Source organism: Herpailurus yagouaroundi, unplaced genomic scaffold (assembly GCF_014898765.1).
Source record: "Herpailurus yagouaroundi ecotype Mexico unplaced genomic scaffold, PumYag 141, whole genome shotgun sequence".
Lineage (NCBI taxonomy): Eukaryota > Metazoa > Chordata > Mammalia > Carnivora > Felidae > Herpailurus > Herpailurus yagouaroundi.
In genome coordinates this window covers 43794194-43806396 of record NW_024412396.1, presented here as the reverse complement: position 1 = coordinate 43806396, position 12203 = coordinate 43794194, and positions in this window count along the sequence as shown.

Below are 12203 nucleotides of genomic sequence, written 5' to 3'. Positions count from 1 at the left end.
CCAGGGACCAGCCTTGGGTACCTGTGCAGCTTCGGAGGCCTTCAGCAAAAGCTGAAGCACAGTCTTCTCCACTTTATGGTCTTCATTCCTTTGGGTGGTGATTGGAGTGCCAAAATGGTAGAGGGGGAACCTGGCACATGGTACTCCAACCAAGTCTAGGTAGGAGTGAGTTCTTTGTGGAGTGTTTGCAGGCTCATTTTTCCCACATGAAATTGACCTGAAACTCTCTAGCCTCTCAACACCTGTCTGGGGTGGGCAGGATGAAGGATTGCAGGCTTGGAGAGGAGTATCTAAGATGGTCAGGGGCCCAAACAAGGGCACTGGAGTTGGGGGTGGGTCCACCTGGAGCTGACCTGCACTTCTGTATTTGGAGGGCTGTTAGGGGGAAGTGGCTATTAAGATGGCCAGTCCTAATGGGAAGTCCTCGGGAATTTCCACCACCTTAAGTCTTGTTACACATGCCAGGCAGGATAGGTAGGTTGTCATCTTGGGAAGAGTCAGGTCCCCCTAGCTAGAAGCACTGCAGCCAAGGCCAGATGACCGCTTTGAAGGGGATATTTTGCTTGCCAGAGGGGTTGGATCCTTCTGAAAACCCTAAGTCTGGTTCTTGGTTCTTGGGAGCCGTTCTTTTCGGGGAGGCAGGGATGGATATTGCTATTTGAGGCTGCCTTTGGTTCCTCGCACTAAGTTTTGGGGGGTGAGCTGAATTTCTACCTTCACTTGATCTCTCCCAAAGTTATGTCTGCAGCAGACATTGGCTGGGCTGCCCTTGAGGCTTGGGAAGACCTACCTTATGCACCCTGTCAACTCTTCCTTCCCTGCTGGGGGGGGGGGGGGGCGGAACCCCTTCCGAGGGCCCGACCCTGGGGGGGGGGGGGGGGAGACAGCCCCCCCTTGGGACTGGAGTGAACCCAGGCTGCCAGTGCGTGCAGAGGGAGCGAGGGCGCGCGTGTGTGTGTGTGTGTGTGTGCGTGCGTGCGCGTGGTGGTGGTGGTGGTGGTGGTGGCATGTGATCTTCCTTGCTGACTAAAGGCAAAAAGACATTTAATTGTTTACCTTGAGCTCATTCCCTGCAGGCGTAGGTGAGCATATGGCAGACATCTAATTCTCTGGCTCATGGTGACACTGGCTGGGTTCTCAGAGGCTAAGCATACCCATAGGTCTGCTCAGAATTTCTTCAGTTGGAATCCATCACTCGAGTGATACCAAAATTAGAAACATAGACTCCAGGATGCCTTTGAGGGTGGGGGTTGCCTGAGGGTGGGGGGTGCCACAGGCAAGGAGATACTCGCTATGGCCTTGGGAAACTCTCTGTACCTAAGCCTTGACCCTTTTCCCCACCTAAGAGTCTCCATGGGAAACACAGGCTGGGATTTTGGCCACTCAGGCCCTGCATGGTTATCACCACAAAGTTGGATTTTCTGCCATCTACATCTTCAAGATAGAGGAGATCCGTCCAAAGCTATATGAGAAAAGAACTAGCAGAAACTTGGGCCTTTTCTTCCCAAATCCTGGAAGATGGAGGAGCCTTAGCAATGGGCCTGTGCTCTAAGCTACAGATGAGGGAGGTGTGAGCCCAGAGTTGGCAGGAGACCTTCATCCCTAAGTTCCTCTGCAGCAGGGAAGACGGGAGACATGCAGAGAGAGCTGGAGGTAAGGCCTACACCAAGGGAAGTGGAGCAGGGAAGGTCAGGTCTGCCTTTGTCAGCAAGTTCCTTAGATGCAAGGACTGCTTCCCTACCTCCGGTACCAGACCTTGGGGCATCTCTGGTTTGGGGGCCTGCATGAGGTCTGTCCTGGTAGGGCAGGGCCTCCATGGCTGTTTGTCTGGCAACCCATGGTCTGGCCCTTGGCTACGGGTCTTCCCTTGGAGCAGCAAAAAGAAAAGAGTTACTTTGGCCACTGAGCAAGGACTTACCTCTCTGGGCCAGGAAGCTTCATTTTCAGGAGGAAGTTTGGGGGCCTACTGCAGCTCATTGACACTCTGGTGAAAGGAGGGCCTTTGAGAGAACAGGGAGGCAGACGCGAGATAGGTTTTATAGCCCATTGGATCATGAAACACTGGTTACCAAAGGAACAGATAGCGTCATGGCAGGAGGAAGCTTCCATGGCATGGAGGGAGAGGGCGATGGAACCCTTTGACCCGGGTTCAGATCCCAGCTCTCTTTGTGCCAGCTGTGCCTTGGGCAGATGACTCAACCTTGGCGTTTTCATCTGTATCTCAAGAGGTGGCTGAAGATCCAGTGAACAGTTAGCAAAGACAGCTCTTCACAAGTGGCAGGTAGTCTGAGAACTTCGTGTGTGTCAACTCATTACATGCTCATGTGACCTCATGGAGGCACTCCTATACTCTCCTCATTTTATGTATGGAGAAATTGGGGCGCAGAGAAGCTCACTGATTGGTCACAAAGCTAGAAGTGTTGAGATTTGAACCCAGGCGGGCCAGCTCCCTCATTGCATTTTGCCACCATGTTGCAGGCTGGCATACTGACTACATTTGGCACAGTCCCTGGCACATAGTAACTGCAAATCGACCGGTGTTAGTTCCCAACTCCCTTGGCCTGTGGAGACTTTGTAGGGACACAAGAAGCAGCCAGTTGGATTAGATGACTCTGCACACACCCCTCCAGTGTCATGATCTCATGTCCCACGAGGTCCTGGGTTGGCATGTTTGGAGGACGGTGCCTGGGAGGAGGGGGTAGGCCTCCCCCTTGGACTTTCCCCTTGTCTGCCTGCCATGGGGTGGCTTCTGTTAATGATCGACAGAGCAAAGGGTGCCCCAGGGCCACCTGGGGTGTTGGCCCTGTGCCCTTCTTCCCCTGGGATCTTACCCTCCTGCACGTAGCCAACCATTTAATCACGTCTGGCTGGACTGCCTGAAACAGTGCCTGGGTTCAGGGGGGGAGGGGGCCCAGGAGACTACCCAGGCTCCTCACCTCCTCCTGCTGTCTTGTGGATGACCCTTCTCTGACCGGCTTCTGGTCTGCTAGGCACAAGCAAGGACCCAGAGAGTTGGGGAGCAGTGCAAAACCTTGGCATTTTCTTGAGATCAGGCCAGCGCTAGGAGTCCCCATGGTGACCCACCTCTTCTTAGTGGGCAAAGCTTGGATTGCAGAAGATCTCCCGGCCTCAGAACCCTCAGTCACAGAGGGTTACATCTGAGCTACTGTTGTGGGAACTAATCTCTGAGGAGCCAGGGCAGGTGCTGTCCCCAAGCCAGGCCAGATTCCCTCCTCCTACCCATGAGAGCCAGCTGCTGCTCAGGGACGAGGATGCTTCCCCCATGTCTCGGCTGTTTGCAGTTATTTCAACATGTTGGCGAAGGCCAGGTCTCAAGGTACAAAGCTGGGAGTGACACCTGTGCCTGCACCATCAGCCTGGGACACAGTGAAAATAAATATTGGCAATGGCCAAACCTGAGGCAATTTTCTCACCTCCCGGGGCTAGTCAGGCAGCTGCCTCCTGACTCCCCACTGTGCCTCAGGGAGAAGGAGGTCATGACCACAAGGCACAGAGTTCATTTCTGCCCATCCCAGTGCTCCAGGGGCATGGGAGCCTCTGTTGTCCAGGGTGAGGGGCTGGATTTGGAGCCGGACGCAGCTGGGTTCAAATCCCTGCTCAGTGTCAACCTCACCGTTGTGACCCCAGGCTGAACACTTAGCGAACAGCTTAGAGCCCCAGTTTCCCCATTTGTGAGATGGGATGACGACAAGATGATAACGACACCTCGGTCTGATGGATAAACCGCAGCGCACACAATGGAGTACTATACGGCTGTATAAAAAACCAACGCGGGGAAACACAACAACATGGATGAATTACAGAAACGTAAAGTTAAGGGATAGAAGCCAGCCAAAAAGAGTGTATTGTGTGTAAGTCCACTTATATGAAGTTCATAAGCAGGCGAAATGATCTACGATGATAGAGATCCCATTAGAAGATAGACTACATACACACCAAAGTTCATTGAGCTGCATGCTGAAGATGCTAGTACTTTACTGTATGTAAGTTACATGTAAATACAAACACCTATCGCGTTGTTGTAAGTGTTCCTACATATAAGGGAAAAATGAAATTCATAAAAAAAAAGAAAGAAAGAAGAAAGAAGGAAAGAAAGAAAGAAAGAAAGAAAGAAAGAAAGAAAGAAAGAAAAGAAAAAAGTGAAACGAAACGAGTACCCGGCCCAGTATAGGCACTCAGCACCTTGTGGCTGGTTTTGGTAATAGCCACGACCTGAGGACATCAGTACCGCTCCTGTTCCCTTTTTATAGAAGGAGAGAATGGGTTCGGAGCAGCTGGGGGACTTGTGTACGTGAAGTGGGATTTGAATTCCAGCACGTCAGTTTCAAGCCTACACAGCTGCCCACTACCCTATATGCCCCTCAATGCACAGGTGTTGTTTCCTTAGAAAAACTCAAGGCACAGCCATCCAGACTCAAGCAAGCTAATTAGTAAATCAAAAGATCTCATTAGTAAATAGAAGCTTCCACATTAGAAAAGAGTTTCTTGCTCTGCAGATTCAAAATTAATCTGTGGCTAGTTGGTACCTCCCACACTTTGTGTGAGGTAGAGGGAAGCCAAGTTAGAGCCTTTCTGAGCTCTGAGGGGCTGGAGAGAAGAGAGCTTGGCTGGGCAGGCCAGCATTAGCGTCCTGGGATTCCTCCACATGGCCTGCCTGTCCAGGCCCATCTGCCCCTGAGGCTGATGGGGGCTGGGAGGCCTCTGAGGGGCCTGCCTGGCCCAGCCTGTCTTCCCCCGCCCTCAGGCTTAAGGGTGCATTGAAGCCTCACGTGGCCGTCACGGCACCACTTCTGACCCCTGTTCCATTCCACTCTTTTGGGACACGGTTCCAGTATTAAGGCTTTGGGAAACTTCTTGGATCCTGAGGGAGACACCCAGCTCAGCTGATGGGTCTGTCCACCCCCAGGCTGTGGGGACAGGCTCTTGCAGGGCTGGTCCACAAGGGCAGTATGTGGAGGCCGTAGCCTCAGTGCTCTGGGAAGGGCCTGAGGCTTAGTTGGGCTCAGACAGAATGGCGGAATTGAAGATGTTCCCTCTCAGTGTTGTACAAATGAGTGCCTCCCTAAATTTGGCACTCCTGCCATCTCACTTCCCTCCCTCTCACTCTAGCCCTGCCATGCTCGCCTGGATTTATAACCCTGCTCCGGCACTTACAAGCTGTGTGGCCTTGGGCAAGTCACTTAACCTCTCTGAGACTTGTTTTCCTCCTCTAAGCATGGGTACAGGAAACATACCCTGCTGTGGTGAGGATCAGAGGAGACGGAGAGGAAGGAGTTTTGGAAATGAAAGACCCTGGACAAAGGTGGTATTGAGAGAGTAGGAGTAGCTTGTTGCACTCCAGGGTGACAGAGCCCCTTCCCCAGGGATGTTTTAGTGTCATAACTTGAAGCGCTTTGTTGATGTGGCCCACCTTCTGGGTTCCCTGCCTTGAATTCACATGTAGTGTGTATGTTCTAGGTGAATCTTCAAAATTTGCATCATAAAAATAATGACACTCCTCAGTGTCTGTGGAGACCTACCAGGTGTTCCAGGTGCTGGTTTCAGTCTTCCATCACATGTTCTCATTTGATAGTAAGTACTATTATTAGACCCATTTTACAGATGGGGAAAGTCAGGCTCAGGAAGAGGTCAGTATTCCCAATCACACAGTTGTACATGACTGAGCTGTAACCCTGGTCCATCTGACCCCACCACCTAAGCTCTCAAGTCCCCACGCTCCAACTGGGAGGGAGACAGATGTTAGATGCACTGGGGTCACCAGCAGATTTGGGTTCCGAGGTTTACTCTCCCCTGGGACCCACAGGAATGGAGGAGAATATGTCTCCCCTCAGCTTGTCCTTCCTTGGGATGTTGCCATCCCATCCGGTTACCCTCTCCACAGCGCAGGGGGTCGGGGTGGTGAGCAGAGGGTAGGCTGATTTTCTGCCTCTTTTACAAATGGAGAAACTGAGGTACAATATGGTAGTGGCGAGTGCACCGGGATCACCCTCAGTTGCAGCAGCTGCATTGAAAACCAAGTCCCTGTCTCAGGTGTGCTGCTGCATGACTAGTGGTGGAGAGAATAATATTTCAGTGTCGTCCTGCCCGATGAGTGACGGAGCGACCCCGGATACTTCAGGAGCCTCCCAAGGGCTAAGGTGATTACTCCCTAACCAGCCTTCCTGTCCACCTGGAACCTGGGACCTTGGGGGTCTTCTCTGGCAGGCCCTGGACAGTTGCTGGAGTTGTTGTTCCTTCTTCTGGTGCTTCCTTTTCTGAGAGATGCTGCCTGTAATTATCTGACTGCATTCCAGCATTCCCCCTCCACTCAAGAAAGTCACTTATTCCTGCGAGTGCAGGGTCAGAGGGAGAAAAATGATAGGTTCTCAAGCTGCAGCCAGTACCCGATGAGGACAGTGCCCGGTGAGGACAGGGGAAGGAGGCACTGTCGATCAGCCACAGCTCCCACTCGAATCCTCCCCCAATTGCCTCAAGCTGGGGGAGGGTGGGCAGGGCTCAGTGATTGGCTCAAAAAGGCCTGTTTCCCCAGGTCTCTTTCTTCCCCTGTTGCTGACACTTTGACTGCTCCCCCCCCCTCCTCGAGTGCCCTCAGGCAATCTGGGCAGCCAGGCGGTGGGTTCGGTCAGACTCTTGGACTCAGGTAAAAGCCAAAATATTTTTGGTTTCTGTGTTGTCCTTGCCTCTGCTTCTCTCCTTGCATCCTGCAGCTTCTGGTTTGGTTTGGAGCTACAGCAGAGTGTTCCTGCACAGTGGATGACCCTGCAAGGCAAACAGAGCACATCAACGCCAGAGAGGGGGCCCGGCCCCTTCTGTGCAGAGTCGGATGTTCCGGAGGGTTTCTGGACTGCAGGTCTACATGCAAAGGGGGTTCGGGAGCTGGGCTTTCTCATCTTAGACGTACATTAAAAATCACTGGAGGATTGCAAGTTCATGCCAACATGAAGGTAAACCCGGGAGTTATACATTATTAGTACAGCTGCCCAGCTGTGCCCAGCCTGGTTTGGGGGCTGGAGAGGACAAGTCCCACCCTTGCCATAGCTTGCTGATGAACCTGAGTGGCCACTTCTAATTTCTAGCCTTTCATTTCCTCATCTGCGCTATAGGGGGGTTGGACCAGATGCGTTCTTGGTTCTAGGATTCCATGAATCTCTTAGAAAGCAAAATGCATGGAGCCAAACTTCCTCTTTCATGCCAACTGCTGGGGCAATGGAGCCAGCAGTGTCGATGCTCCAAAGCCCCACCTAGAGTTCTGGACAGTAGGGTGTTGAGGTGTCCTGTTAATGATGTCAGGTGACTCACACGGACGGGACTTTAGAAGTTGACTGTCTGAACCTCCTTTAAAGTGGTGGTTTGAAACACGTTTACGAACTGGAGGTTGAATGAGACCCTGTAAGTCACCTCCCTGGTATGTTGTACTTGCCAAACACACCATTTAACATCAAAACATTCAAACAACTGTCTTATTTTAGGATGGTGCTTTGCACTTGCACATGCTGCTTAACATCACTAGCTGACTGGTTTCTGTGACACTTGGAGAATGAGTTATTGAAATTTGAAGTCCCAGGGAGGGAGATTTCAGCTGAGTTCAGGAAAGAGCTTTTTAACAAGCTGGGTTGGCCTTTGGAGGTAGTGAATTTCCTGTCATGGGTGATATTCAAACCAAAGCTGGGGGCTTACCAACCTCCCTCCCAGGCCCCCACAATGCTCTCCAGCCCTACCCCACCCCCCCGGCCCCCATCAGGGAGACTAAAGAGTGATTGCATGACATACTTACCAAAGCAGCCCCCTCCTCCTTAAGCTGTCATACGATCCTGGTATACTATTTTAGTACGGCTCACTCTCTGAAAGCGTCATATTTATTGATTTATTTATTTATTCTCAGTCATCATCGTGCCAAACTTGAAGGTCAAGGTGACAAAGCAGACACCTGGGCCCTTATTCACTGTTCTGTCTCCAGTGTTCCATCTCCTGGCACTCAGCAGACACCCGGCACATCCCGAATGGATAAAATTTTGCTACTGGAATAGGCTTTATAGCTCCCGATCCTTCTAGCCCCTCGTCCCACGGGATTGGGCCCCTCAGTGGTTGCAGATGTTGGAAGGAACTGAGGGAGAGCAGAGTGAGCCCTGGGGAGTCAGGTGGGCAGAGTGTCTCTTGCTGGCCGTATCCGTGGGTGAGTCACCCAACCTTTTTGGGGGCTTGGCTGCTTCATCTGTAAGAGGACAGTGTTGGATTTGGTTATCTCAAGGCTCTTTCCAGCTGGACCACCTTGTGATTCAAGTACTCTGTGTTTTGTACTCACTCCTCTGTTCTCAAACTGTTTGTTCAACTCTCTTTTATTAGGGGTTCTGGGGCTATTAAAAGAGGAAAAAAACCCACAACTAAGTAGCCTTGGGAAGTGAAGAGTAAATACAAATGCAAATGGATTATTTTATTCCACATAACAAATTGCCAAGAACCTCAGGTAGACACCAAGGAAACTAATTAAGTAATCACCAGGTTAAATATAGATAGTTCAACTCAGACACAAATTAACAACTGAGGATTGTTTTTTCCTGATATACTTTAGCCATCTAACAGTGCACTCGGCTGCAACATACCTAATTATCTCTCTGCTTTAAAATATACTTTACAAACAGGTTTATACATTCTTCTTTCCTGGCTAGGAGATGCCTAGTAAGCTTGGATGAGTCCATTTCACTGGTGAGAAAAAATGAAAAATCAGCTACTCTTTTTTAAATTTTTAATGTGTATTTATTTTTGACAGAGCACAAGTGGGGGAGGGGCAGAGAGAGAGGGAGACACAGAATCCGAAGCAGGTTCCAGTCTCTGAGCTGTCAGCACAGAGCCCGACGCGGGGCTCGAACTCCCGAACTGTGAGATCATGACCTGAGCCGAAGTGGGACACTTAACCAACCCCAGGTGTCCCCAAAACAAGCTACTCTTAATGACAACATGAAATCAGCCCCTGCAGCTATTTATGGTTGCTGGTAAGTGTTGATGCACAGGGCATAGAGATGGCTACTTTTTTGTTGTTAGATAAATTTGGGTCTGGCCCTACATACTCCTCTTTCTTTGTGTTCCTGGAAGAGATTTCTTCTGTATCCTGATGTGTTAACCCAAGTGGCATCCACCACAAATTCAGAATTCCCTCTGTGCTGAATCCGTCCACATGTAGACAGGTATTGGGTACTAGTACAACATGAAAGGTGCTATATGGTTCAAAAAGACAGAAAATGTGATCCTTGTTCATAAAAGAGTTTGCTTTTTGGCTGAGGAGGTAAGGCATAAATTAATGAAGCCATCCATTAATGAGATTGGATTTTGGACTTTGATGGCATTCTATACACATACAATAAAAGACTAGCTTGAGATAATTAGGGGCTAGTACAGCTTGTGACAGTCTGCAAATTGGGTGGTGCATTTAGTGCCAACAAGTCACAGGGGGGAGAGGCTGGAGAGTGCCTGCATCTGTCTGGAGAGAGGCTTGCTTGTGGTTGCCCACTGGCCTGGCTCTGGGGGGTACGGGACGGACCCGCTACAGCTCTAAGCCATCAGTCTCAAGGAATTGAATGGGAATGGCATCCACTGGAGCGGCGACGTGTGGTGCCCCTGCGTCATGAAGAGCTCAGACCGCAGAAACCTGGAGATGATAAGGATGGAGAGGTCTCAAGGTCACTGTCCATGCGTTTGAATCAGCCAGCCCTTGGGCCCATTAAAATGTACTGTGCCTTACACAATATTTCTAAATATTTTGGGCCAACGTTTAAAAACCAGCAGATTTAGAAAATAGTAATCTGGTTTTCTGGCATGTCTTGAACCATTGGTGTATCTGGCCACAGAAGACTCATATTCCCCTTTGACATCAACCGAGGTGTCAGTCATGTGGATCTGAGGAGTGTCTTTTAAGACCCGGATTGTGCTCTCTGGCCTGCCTCAGTCCCCACCACTCCCTGTAGGTCCCCAGGCCCTCCTACACCTTTTTTTTTTTCTTTTTCCCCAATGGTAGAGACGTATTTCTCTGTACTCCTATCTCTATCAAGAGTAATGAAAATAAAAGCCCAAGTGCACTAAGGGTTTGGGGGGAAAAAAAAAGGCAACAGGAAAAAGCCTAGTTCTTTAGAGAAGTGAAGACAATGCAAACAAAAGACAGTTATGTTGAAGGAATTTAGCCCACTAGCCACACTCACATGCATTCCTGCCGGGCCCCGCGCCAGCGGAGTTTGTGGGCAACACGGTGGATTATACAACACAGGTACCGCCTTAAGGGGAATCCTAATAGCTGAGGTTTATTAAGGGCTTATAGGTGTCAGAGGTTCCCTCACTTAACAACAAATTTTTTTTTTAATGTTTATTTATTTTTGAGAGAGAGAGACACGGAGTGTGAGCAGGGGAGGGGCAAAGAGCGAGGGAGACACAGAATCCACAGCAGGCCTCAGGCTCTGAGCTGTCAGCATAGAGCCCGACGCAAGACCTGAACCAAACCCCGCCTTGGGGCCCGAATGCAAGAATCACACGACCTGAGCCGAAGTCGGACACTTAACCGACTGAGCCACCCAGGCGCCCCTGGGGTTCTCTCACTTAACCTTCCCAACAACCCTGCGAGATAGGTACTGCTACTCTCCCTATCTCAGAGTGGGGAAACACACAGAGAGGTTAACCAACATGCCCAAGGTCACACAGCTACTTGAGGCTGGAGACAGGATTTAGATACAGGTCTACCTGACCCCAGAACCGATTCCTACTTCTGCTTCCTCTGTGCCGTGAGGCTCTAAGACAGAAACCCCTGGCCTGGGGTGAGAGATATATGTTGTGTGTGTGTGTGTGTGTGTGTGTGTGTGTGTGTGCGCGCGCGCACACGCACGTGTGCGTGCATGCACCGTATCTCAGCACCCAGAGCAGTCTTGGCAGCTGAGAGGCTCTCAGTAGATATCTTTGAATGTATGCACTGGGCAGATGGCTCCTGTGTCCCTGGGGCTGGGGAACTTGTTCCTCTGAGTACCACATCCTGCCAGGGGCTCAGGTTGGGCCTTCTGCCAGATCTGGGCCCGGTAAGAGAGACAGGCAGGGTAGCCCCGCCTACTCCACACCTTTCTGTTCCCAGTCTGGCTCTTCCTCTTTTCTCAGTCTTTCCTCCTCCACCCACCTTCACCCTCCAGACCATGAGGTGACACAGTTGGTGGATGGCAGAGTGAAGGACAAAGCCAGGTGGTGGAGGAAATGGTTCTTCAAGCCACTGAAGCCCCGTGAGGAGCTGTCCTGGGGTGTTTGCGCACAGAGGCAGTGCGGGTGGGTTAGAGGGCAGTGTCTATGCAGGTGGCTCCCTCACTGGAGTGGAGGAAGCAGTGGAAACAGAGGTGAGATGCTGACAGCAACAGTGGTTCTGAGTAGAAGCCCCCGCTTGGTGCCCCCTGGTCTTTAGTTGCTTAGAAGTAAACCCCAAGATAAGGATTTGAGTGCAGTGGTTAATTTGAGAGGTGACCCCAGCAAGCCCCAGTAGGAGAGTGGGGGAGTGAGTCAGAGAAGGGAAGGCAGCCAATAAAGGGGTTTGTTTTCCAGTTAGTATCACTGGGGGCGGCTGGACCTTGATCTTGTGGGACGGTCTAGGAACCGTAAAGGACACGTGTCTCAGGGAAGCACACCCAAGGGGCAAGGAGCTGGGGTATGCATACGGCAGTCCCTCAGTCATGGGTTGAGGGCCACTTGGCCCTTCTACCCTGCTGTGAGGATGGGCAGGGCGGCTCTGATGGCCAGAGACAGGCCCCAGGCGGAGATACAGGTGCTACAATTGGCAGTTGGACAGGGATGCACTGAGATGGGAAGAAGACTCTGCTCCTCAGGCGAGGAGCTGCAAAGTCCCATCTAGAGGATAGGAACGTTCGTAGCCATTTTTACAAATGATCTATCCATGTTCCATGCCTTTAGGTAGCTTGTGGTCTGGTGGACAATCAAAACCAGTGTTTGTTCTACTCTTAGACATAGTAGGAGTCAGAGACTATCTGGGTCAAGTGTGGGAACGTCTCTGTCCTATAATATTCTCCTCCACTGATTACCGGGGTAGTGGATCTGGGTGAGGGGGAAGCAGCAGAGAGCCAAGTGGCTTGGAGAACGTCACCCATGGTTGCTTTTCTTTCGGCTGGTGCCTGAAACTTTCCCCATGTTTAGGGATTCCTGCCTTCCTA